The sequence below is a fragment of the Cyanistes caeruleus genome, chromosome 3 (assembly GCF_971803275.1).
Source record: "Cyanistes caeruleus chromosome 3, bCyaCae1.hap1.1, whole genome shotgun sequence".
NCBI classification, from domain to species: domain Eukaryota; kingdom Metazoa; phylum Chordata; class Aves; order Passeriformes; family Paridae; genus Cyanistes; species Cyanistes caeruleus.
This window is the reverse complement of record NC_141703.1, coordinates 102,589,653-102,608,684: the sequence shown is the minus strand read 5'-3', so window position 1 is coordinate 102,608,684 and position 19,032 is coordinate 102,589,653. Positions and strand designations below refer to the sequence as shown.

Here is a 19,032-nt window from a genome sequence, read left to right as displayed (position 1 = left end):
CTTCTGTATACTCTCTGTCTTGGTTTAAAAGAGAGGTGTCTGCCAAGGAAGGAATGGAATGGAAAATATGACCCCCTTCTCTCCAAATTATTATAACTTTGAAATTAGGGGTTTTCAGGCAAAGATATGGGAAAAGAAATAACAGTACTTTACTAGAATATAAATAACAAGACAAATAAACAACAACAGCAACCAACAACAAACAGAACCAGAATCCCAACCACAGCCTTCTCTCGGCTGCCAGGCGCTTCTCCCTTGGGCGCAGTTCCGGGCACAGCCGGCAGGGGCGCTGCTGGCTCCCGTCCGGGCAGGGCAGGTGCGATGATTCCCCCGCGGCTGCAGGGGGAGCTGTGGCGCGAGCGCGGTCACCTCTCTGCACGCGGACAATGGCGGATGGGCCTGGCAGAGGGGATGGGAAAGGGGCTTTCTTTACAAACTCACCCTGGGGGGGAAGCTGTGCATCCAGTGCCACTCCGGATGGTGAGATGGCCGTGGCAGGCACCTCCGCACGGTGGCTGGAACAGCAGAGGTGAGCAGACAAAGTGTAACAAACCTCCAGAGCTGTGCCAGGAACTGTGGGGAGTTGGTCAGATGTGGAGTATCAGGTTAAAGTGTATCAAAAAGCCAGAAGCAGAAAACAGCAGGGCTGGGCAGTGGCAGCTGGGCTCCCACAAGCAGCTGGGAGAGGTTCCCTTGGAGGGGGCAGGCATCCTGGGCTTTCCTGTGGGGCCCCTGAGCAGGTGGTGAGGGTGCTTTTCCAGTGAGGTTGGGTGTTCAACAGTTGGTCTTAGGAACAAAGGCTTACCCACAATAGGAGAAGCACGGGGGGAACAAGAGCTCCACAGAGGCAGCAAATCTTCAGGGCAGCAATGGTTCGCCACCAAACCCCACCAGTCTCCGCTCCAATCCCGAGACAGAGAGAGAAGCCAAGCCCAGTCTCTCATTCCCCAGCCAAAATCTTGAGGTATCTGCACTTCACAAGAGAAAGCCTCTCAGCTACAAGAGTGCAGTCAGCTGCATCCCTCCTCCTCCTCCTCAACTAAATCTTTTGTCTCTCCTAAGTACTGTTGTTATCATCTCTTAGGCAACAGATGGGATAAACGAAGAAAAATCCTGACTTCCAACACGATACAATGGCACAAAACAATCTGGCCTTTGCTTCACACCCATGTTTACATAATTCACATTATGTGTAAGCTTGTGGCATAGGAAGGGAGTCTCAGGTACAAAGAAGCAGCAGCAAGCTGAGGAGAGGGCTCTCATGATGGGAGACCTTCAGATAAATGTGGACACTGATGAGCCCCTTGGCATGCAAATATTTCTATATGGATGCAAAACTAGACATACTTTGATCTGATTTTTGGATTTTTCTTTCATTTTCAAATGAGAACAAAAAAAATAAAAAATCAAACCATGGTTTTCCTGCAAGACAATAATAGAATTATAGAATCACAGGATAGTTTGGGTTGTAAGGCACCTTCAAGATCATGAAGTCCATCCCCCTGCCATGGGCAGAACACCTTCCAGGTTACACCTACACCAGGTTGCTCCAAGCCCTGTCCAGCCTGCCTTTGAACACTTCCAGGGATGGGGCTGATTGGTTCCAATGCTGAGCTAAATATCACCTTAGAGACTGATTCAGTGAGGTGGGTGTTATAGATGACAATATAATATTGGCTTTCACATTCATAGATTAACTTTTTGTATCACAAGTGTTTTGATATAATACTTATTTTATATTTAATTTTTACTTACTTCTAACTGCTTTTGTGTAGTATAATCTGCCAGTTTGCATATACACTGTATAGTTTATATGAATGGTAATATAGTAAATAAGAGACTTTATAATAAAGACTTTAGCACACTCTTAAAAACAGAGATTAAAAATACCTCTGTGTAACTAACTTAAAAATTGGTGTAAAACCAGTAATTTTCCTTACATCTGTGGACTGATGTCTCCAGGTGATAAGAATGATGAAAACCAGAGCATAAGCATCCAGGATGGATTTATCAATACTCACACTTGGGAAGTGTGAAACAACAGGATGAGGACACGGGAAGACCTAATCTATAGAATATCCTGTAGGCAGGTCAGAGGTTAAAAAACATACAACAAGGGAGTCTGAAAATATCAAGGAAGTTTGAATAATAAAACATATGAATATGCATGAGCCTCAGGAATGTGACAGTATAGAAAGAACACTATTTTTAATCTACATGGTACTCTCTGGCTAATGGGCCAAAGACACCCCAGCACTGGATATTTTTGTCCGTTCTTTTATCCCTTATTAAACTTTTTAAAAATGCTAAAGTGTGAACTTTGTTCTTCACATGGGTACTTGCTTTATTCAGCTCTGAGTACATGGGGGATCACTTCTCCTAACACACACACACAGCACTTTTACACAGTACAATACCTGGTTAAATTCATGCATATTCATTACATTCCTTGGGATAGGCATGGTTATACAAATTAATTCCCAGAAATCATAAATATCATTAGCATATGCAATGTGCAGGTGCAGTGTACTCTGGTGATCGAACTGAGGAGGGCTCCGAGTCTTCCTCAGGGGTCGTTCTGATGAAGGCTGGCAGTCTTCCTCACTTTGCACTTTTCACCTTTCTGAAGCATGTGCAGTCCTTTGCTGGCTGCTTCAACATTTTCTGCTGACAATAACTTTTGTTCCTCTTGGCAAGATGCATTCTGTTTCTCTTATCTTGACAAAGCTAAGGTGCATCCTGCTTCTTAGGCTTGTGATTAATATTTGCTGACGCTTAATTGTTAACTCATGCTTACATGTTCTGTCACTCCAATGCCTTGTAAATTGTCTCTCTTCATCTTCTTGTAGGCTCCACTGAAGAAGCCTGAGCTGATGGAATGAGGAGGGGCTTCAGAAGCGGGGCTGACATTCCCAAAAATGAGGTGGAGTAATTTAAGGGCAATAAAGAGTAATAGGTAAGAAAATTTGTTGCTTGAATAGAGAATAAGATATTTTGCAGTGCTGTTCTGACTAACATAATATTTGGGTATTGTCAGTATTTGGGGGTTTGTATTCATTAGCAGAGTGCCTTTCATGGTTCAGTTATGCCTGGAAGAACCAGTGCTCAGAGCCTTCAGCTTCCTCTGCTCGATGTAATTATTATTTTTTGTTTCATATATAACTGAGATGGAGGTGTGGAGCAGAAAATGCATTATGGGTATGCAATGTCTTGTTCAGGGCAGCTGCATGACCCTGTGAATATTAGGATAATGTCATTGCTGCAGATAACAAATAATATTAGTTGGAAATGGTTTCCAGCTGTTAGGCAAAGTTATTATATTGTCAGATATGATGAATGAGGAAAGTAGGAAAGTATTTAGCATCCCATTTTGGGAGTTATATTCAGTGATGATATTCTTCATTGGTTGCAGGCCTCTCAGACATTTGAACAATGCTCTCAGGCTCAGGGTTTGACTCTTGGTGTGGGGTGCTGTGCAGGGCCAGGAGTCAGACTCAGTGATCCTTATGGCTTCCTTCCAACTCAATGTTTTGTGATTCTGTGAAGATGCTAGTTGTTTCTGCAGGGGTTGAATCTGGACTGAATCATCATCTCAGTGAATGAGCCATGAGATAGCACAAGACTACCCCCATATCTCTGTTGCACACCACAATGCCTTTAATGAGCTTTGAAAGGTTCTGTTAGACAGATCCTGTGGGAAAGACATAGATTTCAGTCTGCTAGTCCCAGAAAAATCCAAATCCCAAAAGGGCAGAGATTTGCACTAGACTAACAACCTGCTCTGGAGGAAGAAGGAACTGAATAAACTTTAGATGAACAATCACACTTCCTGATGCTTGATATCATTGACAATTGGCAGTTCATGGTGGTTTATTGTCTGTTGCTTCATATTGTTGCTTGTTGTTTTATATCTGTTACTTCCCTAGTGCAGGAGCTGTGAATCATGCTGTTGGATGTAAGAAGTGGTTGATAGCACTGTATTGCACACAGACATGGTTTCATCCAGCTTTAAATTAAAAAAAAAATTAAATTTTTTAAATTTAAAAATCCTTTTAAATTATCTTTTGCTTTCCCTGCAGGTCTGCAGTCCTGTGAAGTGATTTTGTAGTTTCCTTACCAGGGAACAGTGAGGTCCAGGGTCACCTCTGTCATTTGTAGGAAAAACAACTTCTGTCACCCAGGAAAGTCTTAAATGGAGGAATTAAAAGAATGCATCTTTCATGGTGGAGAAAAGTGTAAAGAAACATGGTAATGCTCTACTTCAGCTTTATTTAGTGCATTCATGGCTTCATTTAGTGCATTGGTGATTTAGTCACTGACAGATAGAGGACAAACTAGAAAATTATAAATATTATAGCAAGTTGACTAAAAGAATCATAGGAATAGTCTGAAATATATTAACAGTGTATGTCCTAGTTCAGGGAACCCACAACAGAATACCTAAGGCGATGATGTGTTAATTAATCAGAGTAGTAAAGTAATAAATAGAATAAAGGCTTCATTCCTCCTTTGGAATTTATCTGTAGTATTGAGGGGATGATGTGGACAAATGACAGTGTGATGAGGCCAGAGGGATGACCAACACTTTCACAGCAATAGGGTACCCCAATGTCTGGAAATTGGCACTGAAGTCTAAGCATGTGGCTTGTCCAGATGCCAGGCAGTCACAAAAGCAGTGGTGTCCCATGTTTTTGTGTCTGTAAGCTAGTGAAGAGGTCAGTGGGATGATGGGCCCAGGTGTTCGCAGTGCAGAGATCCAGGTGCTCACTGCAAGCTGGATGCTCACTCTTCTTGTCACCTTGGCTGGGTAATGGGGGAGGTTGTAGGTGGCAGGGTAATGGTCATAAGTATTCCAGTGCTTAAAGGGGCTCAGAGAGAGCTGGACAGGGACTTTGGACAAGGGCCTGGAGTGACAGGACAAGGAGAATGGCTTCATGCTGGCAGAGGGCAGGTTAAATTGGATACTGCGAATAAATGTTTTCCTGTGAGGGTGGTGAGGCCCTGGCACAGGTTGCTCAGAGCAGCTGTGGCTTTTCTACACCTAGAAGTGTTCAAGGCCACTTGGATGGGTCTTGGAGCAACTTAGTCTAGTGGATGGTGTTCCTGTCCATGGCAGTGGGGTGGAATTGGATGATCTTAAACCTCTCTTCCAAACCAAATCATTCTGTGACTCAATGATGATTCCATAAAACAGGCTGATGTTAAAGATATTTTCCTAAAGAAATTTGCAGAGCTTCAGTGGAAAACCCTTGTTGGACCAAGGCTCGTAGAGCTGAGCACTTTTCAAGATACAGCTCAGCCCCTCGTCTCTAACTCATAATTAAGATGATTTGGATTCTCTGTTGGATATGTGGAGTTTGTCTGTAGATAGTATGTTCTTCAGCTCTGGGCACAAAAGCCAAGGATTTGACACACCTTGCTTTGGGTGTTTTCCAGAGTATCCCTATATGGACTGGTCATTTGGGATCCGTTTTCTGGTGTATGGGGAAAAGGCACATTTGGGGCCATGCAGGTCCTTTGCCCCATTCTGCACTGAGGAGAAGATGAGCCATGTTATGGAAATGCCCACTTCTTCAAGGGAATTCAGGGAAGGAATTGGCTCAGGAGCAGTCCATCAGCCTTCTTTTTTTTGCAAGATTCCAATCTTTTATGCCCAAAGCCCTCCTCACTGTTTTTCATACTCAAGCTGTCGCTGGCTGGATACTTGAAGCATTTCCCATGTCTATTGCAGTAGTGTTCTGCTGTAATTGCTGAATTTCAGAGGAAAACGTAGAATTTCTTTTGACTCCCATGTTGTTTCCTGGTACATAAAATACAAAAGATAATAATTTTCACTGTAATTCTTTTGGCTCGTGGAGGTCATCATAATGTCTTTTACCATAGGAGGAAATGTTTCATGACATCCAAAGACACTGTAACAAAATAGTAGGAATGAGCTGGTGACTCCAGCTCAGATGGAGGGGGACAGACCCTGGAAACTTGCAGCCCTTACACATCTTTATTTTACACAACGTAGCTCTACAGTTGTATTATTCATATAAACTCATGGTGCTTTTTGGATTTGTCCAGGAAGCTTAAGACACTGTGTACAACTCTTTCCCATTTATTTTGCATTGTGAGTTTTTAAAGTTCTGGAGGTGCAAAGATTTTCTTCCTTGTCAACAGAAATACTTTATTTGTTGCTTATAAAGATTTAATGCAGAAAGGACTATTCTCCCCAAACCTATGGAATATGCTTATTTGCTGCAGAAAAAAAATAGCAACATTTTGGAAACTTCCAACAACTTGTATTCAAGCCACAAAAGAGCTGCTGCCCTTTCATGGGTACAAATTCCTTAGGAATTTATCTCTTTTGTCTAAGTGTGTAAATTGTAACTAAGATAATGTTTGTAAGAAAACAACACCCCTGTATTTGTTAGGTTTAAGCTAAAAAAAAGAAGGCGAAATTAGAACTAATTAAGGTTTTATGCCTTTCCTTGGTTTCCTTATCCCGGTTTAAGAGAGGGAAAAAAAGCTCACTTGGAAATGTTTTGTGCATGGCCATGAGTAGTTTAGAGTAATGGTTGATCTCATGCAATTTCCAAAATTTATTAGATCTCTAATTTCCAGATAGTTTTACCCTTCACCTAGAAACTCATGTCCATAACCATATAGGAGGGATCCATTTAATATTACAAGTAATAGATTTTCTGCCACTCCAAGATTTAAATGCAACTGATATTTTCTTTACTCTCTACCTCTCATCTAATCTAACCTTCTCCACATCTCATCCTTGTTTTCTTGTGTTTTTTTGGTTTCTTTTTCCCCAAACTGGTAAGCTTTGAGGATGTAATTTATAAAAAAAATTCTGTGCTATTAAAGAACCCAAGATACTTTATTGTACTGAAATGAAATTCCCAGCATGTGAAGTCCTTAAAATTAACATTGATTTGAAGTTATTTGCAGACATATTAGATCAAATTCTCATCCCTTGGAGCCTGTTGACATGGATTACAAGCATATTTTTCCATCCCGGACCCCAATAAAAAAAATAAATGAAAATGAAACACTTAATTAGTCTGAAAAATATTTTCCTATTAACTGAATAGTTGCAGCAATAACTCACTTGTAATTTGGAGTTAACATGGTTTTCCCTTTCCTTAGTGTTATCCTTAGTGGGAAATGCATAACTCCTGCAATAAATCAATGGGTACAGCTACTGCTGATATTGATCATGTTTGAGCATGCTGCCCTGCTCCCCAGATATGCTCTCTGGGAAGTTTTCTTGGCTTGATTCCTCACATTTATTTAACCCACATGTAATTTTCCCAAAGGAGCATCTCAACAGTTCTGAATCCTTCTCACAGCAGATGGAAATGGCACAACCATATACTCAGGAGCAGCAAAAGAGGAATTCCTACTACCCAGAATTTGTCATATGGTGGAAGTGGGCTGTTGTGTCAAGGTCAGTGGGAAACTCTGAAGGAAGATTGGTCGTTTTTTCCCACCTGGTATTTTTTATATAAACCTGCCCTCTCTCTTACCCCTTGTCCTGTCACTCCAGGCCCTTGTCTAAAGTCCCTCTCCAGCTCTTTTGGAGCTCCCTTAGGCACTGTCAGGGGCTCTAAGGTCTCCCTGATGCCTTCTCTCTCCACACTGAACATCTCCAGCTCTCCCAACCTGTATCTGGAGCAGAACTGCTCCAACCCTCAGGATACCTTTGTGACTGCCTCTAGACCTGATCCAATAGGTCCATGTTCTTCTGATGTTGTAGTCAGGTGGGGATCAGTCTTTTCTCCCAAGTAACAAGCAACAGACAAGAGGAAAGAGCCTCAAGTTGTGCCAAGGCTTAAGTTGGATATTGGGTAAAATTTCTTCTTGGAAGGGGGTGTTCACCTTATTTTCTTCTCCTCCACCCTACTCCCTACTAGAACTGGCCATGATCCCACACAGGACTAAACAAATACCTCAGGAATAATGATCCCAGCTTTCCCCAGTTTAAAAACTTACTTAGCACACCATTGATTTGGAATTTCAAAAGTTCTGGGTAGGAAAATGCTCATTTCTTTTTATGGAGATAAAACACTTGGTATCACTCTTCAGGTCCCCAGTTTTACCAAGCGTGCACAACCAGTTCTTAATAAAATAATGGAATAAGGGCAGACTAATAAATGGATATGCTGTGAATATAGTGAGTGACATACCTGAATTTTGGTGCCATAAAAATGCATTTCCCTACAGCATGTGAAGTTTATATAAATCAGTCCCAAAACTCAAATTGTAAGGACAAGAACAGAGAGGTACAGGGCCAGGGGGACAGTGACACCCTCTTTCCCCCACTGTCTTTGTGTTTTACCTGTGCACCAAGCATGTACCATCCTGTTACAAAGGGGTGAAGGACTTGGTGATTCCAAAACACACAGTCAGCCTCATGCAGCTCATGCCACACAGCCTCCAGGATGTTGTTCAGGTGAGCAGCTCCAAATTTATAGGCAGAGATGTGAGTCTCCTGGGGAGTGGGTTTAGAGGTGGGTGTCAGTGGGTTGATTCATGGGGCAGCTCATCTGAACAGCCCAGACTGGGCAGATAGGGAAACTGAGGCTGGTGAAAAGCCATAGACCCACTCAAGGTGCAGGTTTGGGTGATCCCAGCTCATACAAATCTGTGAGCAGTGGGAACCTGGAACTTGCTGTTTCATTTTTCATTTTGCTTAGCTAAAATTTTTCAGTTAACATAATTATTTTTAATTTCCTCACTTTGTCCAGAGATGCACAGGACTCTCTGGAGAGCTGCTGGGCTGCAGGATACAGGATGTTCACATCTTCTGGCATTCTAGCTCCAGGACTTCACAGGCTTCCCGACTGGCATGAAGGAGGCTCCTCCTTCTGTACTCTAACATTGCCACCCCCTGGCACATCAACATTCCAGGGATGGGGAAGCCACATCTTCTCTGGGAAACCTGTGCTCGTGTGTCACCACCCTCACAAGGGAGAATTTCTTCCCAATACCTAATGTAAATCAGAGAGTCAGAGCATGGTTTGGGTTGGGAACAGCTTTTAAAGCTCATCCCAAGTCTCATCCCAAGACTCCTGCCATGAGCAGGAACACTTTCCATAGGGACACTTGCCACTAGACCAAGGTTGCCACGGTGGCCGAGATGGTAGGAATGCTGTGAGCTTCCTGAAGAAGCATCCTGAGAAGGATGGCTCTCAGAGGCACAGGCACATCCCTCTCCTGGCCCAGCGAGTGGTGTCCGGCTCAGCAGCAGCTTCTCCCAGGCCACACAGGGAAGAAAGGACTGGAGCTCTGGCTAGTGATTCCACAAAGAATCAGCCTTTATTACAGCCTTTATCCCTCTCTGTGAAGGGAGACAGCACAGAAGCATTCCAAACAATAAAACTGGAGTTTATATTGGGAAAGAGAGGGTCAGGAAGAAACTAGTAACAAATAGGATACAAGTAACTTGATAGAGTGACAGGGAGAAAACCAATGAGATACAACAAATCAACATACAGACTGCAAAGGTCTCTGGGTGGGAGGCTTTCTCATTATGAGCAGTATCCTGCTCAAAGGTTGGCTCTCCAAGGGAGCACCACAACTCCTTTGCTGGCCAATTCTTTGGCCCCCATACAAGGTGTTCCAAGTCTTGTGCAAACTGGCCTAGAATATTTCCAGGGATTGGTATCTACCACCTCTCCGAGCGACCTAAATTCCCAAATTTTGTGCTGTGACTCCAGGGACATCCAATGAAGCCACCAGGGCTCAAAACAAACAAGACAAAGTGGCTCTTCATGTGACGTCCTTGGGTTCTGCAGCCACCCATGGCCTTGAGGCCTTTGGCTGCCCGTGACCCCCGAATGCTCAGCCACCTTTGACCACTGAGTCCCGTGGCACTTGACCTCAGGATCCCTTGGCCTCCCACGATTCCAGAGTCCTCAGCCACCCTTGACCAATGAGTTCTGCCATTGCCCTGACCCTGGTATGCCCTCAATCCCCAGATCCCTAGGTCGCCTATGGCCTGGATTCTTTGGTTGCCCTCAACCTCCATGTCTGACATCCAGCCCCCCTGGGCCCCTCTGTGCCACACTTGAGCTCAGGTCCCCAGCTGCCCTTGATCCCAAGGTCCTCAGCCACCCTCCATAACCCTTGACATTTGGGTCCCATGTACTCTCTGGACTCTGGGGTCCCCAGCTGCCCTCAGCTGTGGGGTCCCCAGTTGCCCTTGGCTTCCCTCAACTGCAAGATACCCAGTCTGCACTTAGCTTCCGGGTCCCCTGTCACGATCTGCTAACACAAGTGGGAGTCGTGAGAGGTTCGTTTGATCTCAGAGGGCAAAAAGGACACAAAGGGATTTCAGTTTAAATCATAACAGCAACAATACATCTTTATTTTAGTGCTAACAACATGGGTTATGCAATAGATGAGAGGGAAAGAAGGGGGGGTGGGGTGGGAGAGAGAAGGATAAAGAGGCAAAGTAAAGAGAGTGAAAAGGGGGGGAGTTTAGCTACCAACGGATGAGATGCGGTCACCGGTGTCTTCTTCCGTGGGGAGATCTCTCTGCAAGAAAATAACTTAGAAAGTCACTTTTATAGTCTGTTTCAAAGTGAGGGGCAGTTGGCCAAGAGGTGGGGAGATTCACAAGCCGTTGTTGTAAGATGAACTTGGGTGGTTTTTGGCTTATGTCATATCTTGGTGCCAGATAAAAATCCAGAGCCTCAACAGAACTATTGCTAAAACCCAGACAGAAAAGAAATCCTAGAGGTGTGCGTGTACAGCAATCACTGCATTGCTATGACTGGTGCATGAACTCTGGCTCCTTGGGCTTGTGCTTGGTTACTGCACAGGAAAGAAGTTCTTCTTCATATTCAGGTGGAACTTCCTGGGAATCAGTTTCTGCCTGTGCCATCTTGTCCCATTGCTGGGCACCAGTGAGCAGAGCCTGGTCCATGCTCTGACCCCTCCCTGCAGGCACTGACAGACATTGATGAGATTCCCTCTCAGTCATCTCCTCTTTGAGGCTGAACAGCCCCAGCTCCCTCAGCCTTTCCTCAAAAGAGAGATGCTCCAGTCCCCTCATCATCTCTGTAACCTCTGCTGGACCTGCTTCAAGGAGCTCCATGTCTCTCTTGTCCACAGCAGCCCAAAAGTGGACACAGCACTCCAGATGTGCCTCACCAGGGCTGAGCAGAGGGGCAGGGTCACCTCCCTTGACCTGCTGTTAATACTCTCTCTTCTTTATGCCCACTGGGATTGCCCCATTGGCCCATTGGCCAGTGGATGCCAATGCACCCATTGGCCTCCTTGGCCCCCAGGGCACTTCTGGCTCAGGAACAGCATGTTGTCCACCAGGACAGAGCTATATACTCTTCTCCACAGAGCTATATAGTCCTGTGCATGTGAACTCTGCTTTGGTACATTGTTACTTTAAAGAACAAACCTGAAAACTGTTAGTCTAAGCAGTTCTGATTTTAAAGGAAGTTCAGTCTTGGCTCTGAACATGCATTTTGTGACTTGTGGCTGTTTGCAAAAAGAAGCATCACAGGAGCGCAGCACTCGTTGCCAATCCTTGTTTTGAGCTGTCTGGGAAATCTTGGCACCATGTCCCAAGAACACTGTATGGAAATAAAGCTTTTGTTTAACCTACTTATGTGGGCTCCCCAAGGAGGTGATTGTCTGCCTGGCCAAATCTGTAACTGTGACTGCCTAAACACTGTCATCACATAGAAAGCACTGGGGGGAATAACTGCAGGCTGTCATGAACATAAAGTGCTGGAGTTTATTCATGGAGAGATGTCATTGAGGTTGCTCTGATTGACTGAAACACAGCCAGGACAAGAGGGAAGTATGACTCTCTCCTCATGGTGGGTTCAAGCCTCAGGTCCTGTTTGTGGGCTAACCCCAGGAACCCCATTTCTCACACAGTGGAGGGGAGAGATCAGCCCAAAAGCCCTCTTCTCTTTACTCCTGCTACTGTAGCTTTGTCCTTGTGGCTGATATTATGAAGACTACAGACTGTGCACACTGGGGTCTGTGTGTGTGGAGAGGAACAGGAAACATGAGAATGATGTCCTGACCAGGTAAGGTTGGAAGACAAAAAGTTCTTCATTAGTTAGGATGAATCTGCCTTGGTTGCCTACCCATTGTTGTCCACAGGTGCCCAGCCAGCAGAGAATGGGCAGGTGGAAAGAAAATTAGTGAAGAATCTGTCCAGTCAGGAAGTCCTCCAGCCGTAATGAGACAGTAGGTTTCTCATCCTGAGAGGTCTTTAGCAGATCACTCCCCCTACTTGGAACAACAGGAGGCCCTAAGCAATGAGAGGAGCAGCAAGCCTTGTATGCTGCTTCTGTGGACTCAGAAAAGGAAAGGCACGAATGGATGCTGCTCAGAAAGCATTGGAGATGCCTTTGTGATTAAATGGCATCTGCTTGATACCTTTCCCTGGCACTGGAGCCAGCTAATAAACTGCCTTCCCCTTCCAAACACCCAAATTACATGTTCGGAGTACCCGTGTCCCCAGACATGCCCCAAGTTTCAAAAAGGTTGTTTAGGATGGTGTTTGTTGGGCTAGGGACCACTGGTGGTAGCAATTTAACAGGTGAATCCAGCACTCAGGAACTGGTGACCTGTTCAGACAGGGTCACCACAGAAAGGAGAAAAAGCACTGCCCCAGTCACTGGACAATGTGCAATAAATGGTGTGTTTGGACAATATGGAATCACAGATTAGAATCACAGAATATCCTCAGTTGGGAGGGACCCACATGGATCATCAAATCCATCTCCTAGCCCTTCAAAGGACCATCCCAAGAACTCCACCACGTACCTGAGAGTGTTGTCCAGACACTTCTCCAACTCCAGCAGGCTTCGTGTTGTGACTATGTCCCTGGCGAGTTTGGGACTTCGGGCATAATCTCCACGTTGCCTAAGGCTGTGCAAGTCCAGAGACACAGTGTGCTGATCCCTGTACATGGCTTCAAAACAAAATCCCAAGTAAATATGCAATCAGGATGATAATACATTCACTGAGTGGTGAATTAAGGTATTGTTGAGAAGTTACTCTTGTTCACTTTCCTCTGGACATAGACAAGGCCCATCAATATGAATATCACCTTTGCTGTCCTTCTCACTTTAATAGGTCATCCGAAGAGAAAAGGCTGGAACACCATGTTTAGGCAATACCTCTGATATTTATGTAAGTCATAGGAGGTTCAGTGCTGAACACATTTACCCTCAGTACCTCACACCCCGTGCTGGACACATTTCTAGGAGGTGTGACAGACTACATGGCAAATCCCTCTGCTCTTTGCAACTACAAGGGGAAATGAGTTTAAAATTACTTGAAAATAAACCCTACCAAAGGTGAATGACTATATCTTCTCCAAATTTTCACCTTCTGTGCCTCTCTGCTATTACATACTGGCTTGGTGTGGGAAAAGGGACATCCATGCTGCGGCAATTGTTTTTGTGCTACCCTGTATTTGCCATAAGAAATGGTCCTAGAAAAACATTTTACTCTTGATTTTGTACAACTCATTGAGTTTCAGCAGTTTATAGAGAGGAAAGGGACACATGGAGGCACCTCTGGTCTCTCCGAGCTGGAAAATTATTTCATTATATTCTTATTATTTTCATGCCAAAGTATTTTTTTCTGAACTAAATTTTGACCAGTCACAGGAAAATCTTCAGCATTAAAAAGACCAGATAAAGCCAATGGAACAATTAACTACTGCTTACTTCTGTAACATCAAGCACAAGGTACAAATCTGATGAAAGTGTTTTCTGCAGTGTATGTGACTGCATACATATATGTACATATACACTCAGATGTGTGTATAGAAATAGATTTGCATGCATACACTTAATCAGCACCCATTCACCACGAGAGGGCAGGCAAAGAATATGAAAATAATTCTGCTGTGTGTTCCCTGCACATGCCAATAAGAAAATCATTCAGTGGCCAGAAAATGTCACCACTGTTTTCTTTAATCATCTCTAATGACTTTCTTATTATAGAATCATGGAATAAGTTTGAAAGGAACCGAATTATTCTAGTTCACCTGCCCTGAAATGAGAAGGGACATCTTTAATGAGACCACGTTGGTCAGAGCCCTGTCCAGCCTGGCCTTGAACACTTCCTAGGATGTGACAACTACAGCTACTCTGGGCAATCTGTGCCAGTGTTTCACCACCCTTGTAAAAAATGTTTTCTTAATATCTAAATTAAATCATCCATATTTTAACTTAAAATGATTACCCCTTTTACTAGTGCAACAAGCCCTTCTAAAAAGTTTTTTATCCTGAATCTCTACCCTTAAAACAACCTCATAGATCACAGTTTGATGGCTGTTTTCTGTTTTGTTTATTTGTTTATAAATTCACTGCATTTTTCAAGGATGAAATGGTCTGAGCTGAGAGTGGTTCGTCATTGCTAACCCTAAGAAATATCACAAGTGAAAGGTGATAAACTTCTTCAGTGCTGTGCCTAAAACCTCTTTCATGGATGGCATGGGTGTTGGCATGTGTGTTGGCCTCTGGAGAAAGGGAGAGGTCAGTAGGAGCTGTATGTCTACCCACTTCTCATTGGGCATAAGTGGGTATTCTCTTGTGTATGGCAAAAGAACTGGTCCCTTATTAAGAATGTCTTACCTGAGAGCTGAAATGACTGAGATCTAAACTTATCACGTATAGGTTTGTCCATTCTCATAGTCCTGAGTTGTGGGAACAGCTGATTTCATCCATTAATTTGTTAAGTGTGCTATCAGCAAGAGGGACCTTTTGAAAATGTCCAATGAGCAAAGAAGAGCTTCTCTTGTTTTCAGATATGGAGAGGATAAAAGTACAGTAATGTTGGTGCCAGAGAGCAAATCCAAAGAAGCACACCCCTTCATCCAGATGCTTATAATATGGCATAGTCAGACCTTCTAGATGGGCCATGAGATCTGTAAGGATCACTGTCTAAAACAGAGTGCCTTTGAACTGAGGAGGAAAAAGGGTGTACAATCTAACCCCAGAAGCTGCATCCCAATTTCTTAACAGAGATCTTTACATTTTTATATGATTTATAGGGGTACTGAGACTCTTCATGGAGGAATCCTATTCAGGGCTTTGCTCAGTGGGATGATGGATGTCAAACCCTCAAAGCAACAACAGAATGGCAGAATCACTTAAAACATTTGTAGCACATCCAGAGATACCATCCCCAACTGGCTTCTCTCAAGGAAACCTCTTAAGGAATTGATATATTCTACCTGGGCCAAAAGGCTGGGATTTACACCAGCAAGAGGTATACCCACAACCAAAAAAAAAAACAAAACCAAACCCAAATTCTCTGTTTCCTGACTACAAGAGGGATTAATTTCCCTGAATCTATGTATGTGTTAGTCATTCACCACTCCCTTGTTCACAGGAGAAAGTTGGAGCTCCTTGTGGGTGACTCATCTGCTGGAGAATGAGATGAATCACAAGCAAGAAGGGCTTCTATTTCCCTCCATGAGCTGTGGAGGTTATCAGAATCAGTGTCCTTTGATAGATACTAACCTTGTGCATGCATACATTTGATCAGAGATACCACATCTTTTTCATCTATGACATAATTCTGGGGTTACAACTTTCTGTGAGAAAAAGGAGACCAGGAGTTGACTCAGCTCTTCAAACCTTCTGCCATCACTTCTACCCGTCAGGGAGCTGGTGATACATTTTTGAGCATAATTATCTGTGCTTCTGTGTTGCTCCTATTTTACCATTCCAGTGCACTAAACTTCCTAGTGGAAAAGTAGCCTGTGTACTGGCTCTGAAGTTTTTGCTGAGTGCATCCCACCTCTGAAATCTGGAAGATGTTCAGCAGCAAATTAGGTTTCAGCGTTTGGAAAAATCAGATAGATGAGCAGGATTGTTTCCTTCATATTGTTGCCCTGTGCCTGCTTTCTCAGTCCATTGAAATAACTCCAACATTCCCCTATGTCTCCCAGTGTATTCCCAGCTTCATTCTTTGGTCCAAAGGGGTTGTTATGATGCCTTAGGATTTTAGCCTTTATACTTTTTAAATCCTGTACTGCATTAGTGCATAACTCTAAACTCCATATAAAGTGTTAGTTAACTGTCTTCAAATTTTGGTCAGACAAAACAATCCCTCTAGGCCTAAAATGCAAGGACACCCTAGTCTCAGGTTCTGAAAAATATAAACAAAATTGAGTTGCAGGAGGAGCAAACTGGGGCTATACGACTTCTTTACCTGAATCTGTAATTGGGGGATTAACCCCTGATATGTAAATGGACCAAATTTATAATTGTCTGAAAAACTTGTGACTGTTGTCCGTCTTGGGTGTAGCCTCTCTTGGAGGCTTTGGACTGCCCCAGGTGTACCTATTTACAGCCAAAGTGTGCCTTTAATAAATACCTACTTTTCATCCTTTTAATCTTGTCTAGCCTCTGTTCCAGGTAACTACTCCAAGGCAACAGTTAGATGGTGTAGACACTTTTCTCTTTCTACAGTATGTTCTACCTGAAGCAGTGCACACAAGGACTATCATGACAGACTGTCTGCACAACAGGGACCATGCACAGGGTTTAAGTCAGGGTTTCAATCATTTTCCTTCATGGAAAAAAAAATTCCAAAATATGTCACTGGGGGTGGAAGTTATATTATTCAAGAAAAGTTAACACACTGTGCAGGAAGCAGAGGCATTTTGGAAATAACACACCTATAAGCTATAAAAAAAATGTTGATACAGTGATAGAACAAGGGCTTGTTACGAGGAGGATCAAAGGGTTTAAGGAACATGACAAAAATAGAGCATTTCTAATCAATTTCTTCTCTCCCTAGGATTATGATTGCAAATTTCTTTTCTTTTCAAGGCTTGTCTAAAAAAATGAACATAGAAGGAGCAAAATCAAACTCTCATCCAACTGAGGTGAAATCCTGTTCTGCATGATCTGAAAATTACCCGTGTCATCATCAGCTTCAAGGCCTTGTACTTAGAATGACAGTAATCCTTTCACTATAGCTTCCCTGCAGTAAGACATCACCTAGCCAAAATAAAGAGATGGGAAGGACGGGAATGAACAATAGAAAGCAACAGAAAGGGAAAATTTATTACTTCAATGTTGCTTGATAGTTTAAACTGATTTTCGTAAGGTCTGAGTCAGTAGCAGGGACTGAAAATGCCAGACATGAATGACATTCATTCCCCCACCCAGAAAGAAACCAAGTGAAGGAAGAATGGATGAAATGTCACTCTTTAAATGTAGCAGGAGGTTTATGAAACACAATCTTTAACCCCATTAGCACAGACAACAGAGAAAACTGTTCTGCTGCTTGTTTGGCTCCACCTGATTCATAGATCCTCCTGCTATTGCAGTGGTAGAGCAGAGTTATGAGAAATATTTGCAATAGAAACCACATCAGTCTCTTTTGATGTGCATTTCAAGATAAATCAGGTTTGTCCCATGGAGCAGTTTCCCAAATCTGCTCATTAAGCTTTGGGATGTTCAAATACAGGCTAGAAGATGGCCCTGGAGATGGTAGTGGGCAGAAAAAGTGGTGGGCAGATAGTAATGGGCAGAAACACCTGAAATCTGGGTTGGATGCAGGCTGTGTCCAGCCATTTGAGCTGGCAGGCAAGTGCAAACGAGGCAGGAGCTCTCTGTCCTTATTTCCATCTTCTTGAGACATTCAGCTGGCAACTCTGCTTGCAAACCATACCTCAAAGTCTTGCTGCACAGTGGTATATGTCTGAGGTGCACAGGGGATGAAAAATAAAACAAGAGGGCCCTGGAGACAGTTTTGGCCCCTCATAATTCACATGCAAATTCCATTTGCCCCATTTCAACCCTTCAAAAATTATGAGACTGAAACTCCTGTGATATGAGTTTACTTGTCTGGAAGTTTTGCCCACGCGTTTTCCCTCTCCGTTTTTCCTTACTGCCTCACTGCTGCATGCCCCAGCAATCCCTACATCTGGGGAGATGTTTCTGTCACAACTTATTTTATTATCTTCTGTGGTCTCTCAGTCTGCAAAAGACATCACCAAAGCCACCTCATCTTTATCCTGCAGTAGTACTGACTTACACCCGGAGTTTCCACAATATCTGCCACACCAAGTGATGCACAACATTCCAAAGCACTCCACAAATGTCTTGAGCACTGTGAACTTTATGTTCCTGCTCAATTTTTTGTCATTTCCCAAGGCATCAAGCAGTGCCTGGGGACCCTGTCGCCTAAGAGTGACAAGATGAGCCAGGACTACGCCCAAGACTGAGCTCATCCTTCAAATCACTGATTTATAACATGGGTGCAACTGACTGCTTCATAGCTGGTCATATCTGTCTGGGTGAGTGTGAAGGGTCCCAGGAGAACTGGACGTGCTTTTGGGATAAATTTCAGAGGTTGCTGGTAGCTGATTTGCTAAGGTATTGTCTCTTCTGCAGTTGTACATGGAGCTGTCTGCATCTTGCAAGACCTGAGGTGAGGTGGACCTGAGGAAAATTATGGCTGGGACCACAGGGAACTGAGCCAAGCCTAGTCCAGGGAGATGCCAAGAGCAGCTTCATCTTGGAGTTCAGCTGAAGACAGTACCTGAGAGCTGTAGGCACCATATGATGACACTGATATGGGACAGGAATCACAGCTGACCAGGACAACTTCCCTGTTCTGCTCACCATCAGCATCAGCACCAAGACAAGCCAAAATTCCAGCGTGTGATCCAGCATCGTCACATTCCCAGTGTCAAACTTGCCTTAACACCAACTGGAATACAAAATGGGGCCAAAGCAAAGCCCTTGGACCTCTTGTTCCTTGTGTTTGTTTTTTTTTAACAACAAGCTATAAGCAGAGCAGGAGGAAATGGAGCATAAATATTATACTTTGTTTAGTCTTGGGAAATATAATTTATAATTAGAGTTGGGCATCCTGTTGACATGACAGAATCTATTTCAAGAGTGAGGTGAGCACATGGTCAAACTCTAATCTTTTGTAAATTATTAAAAACTGCCAGTTCTTTTCTTCTCATCTGCTTTCTTTGGTCTTATTTTTATTTTTTTTTTCTTTTTAATGTAA

At 43.5% G+C, this 19,032-nt stretch overlaps 1 long non-coding RNA gene across 1 annotated transcript; it reads left to right on the top strand.

The window, feature by feature from the left end:
- The first annotated feature begins 350 nt into the window (after window positions 1-350).
- LOC147654408 (uncharacterized) lies at window positions 351-4,248 on the top strand. Its single transcript, XR_015285160.1, has 3 exons — window positions 351-529; window positions 2,850-2,956; window positions 4,080-4,248. It is a non-coding gene; the product is annotated as an uncharacterized LOC147654408 (long non-coding RNA).
- Window positions 4,249-19,032: the final 14,784 nt, after the last annotated feature.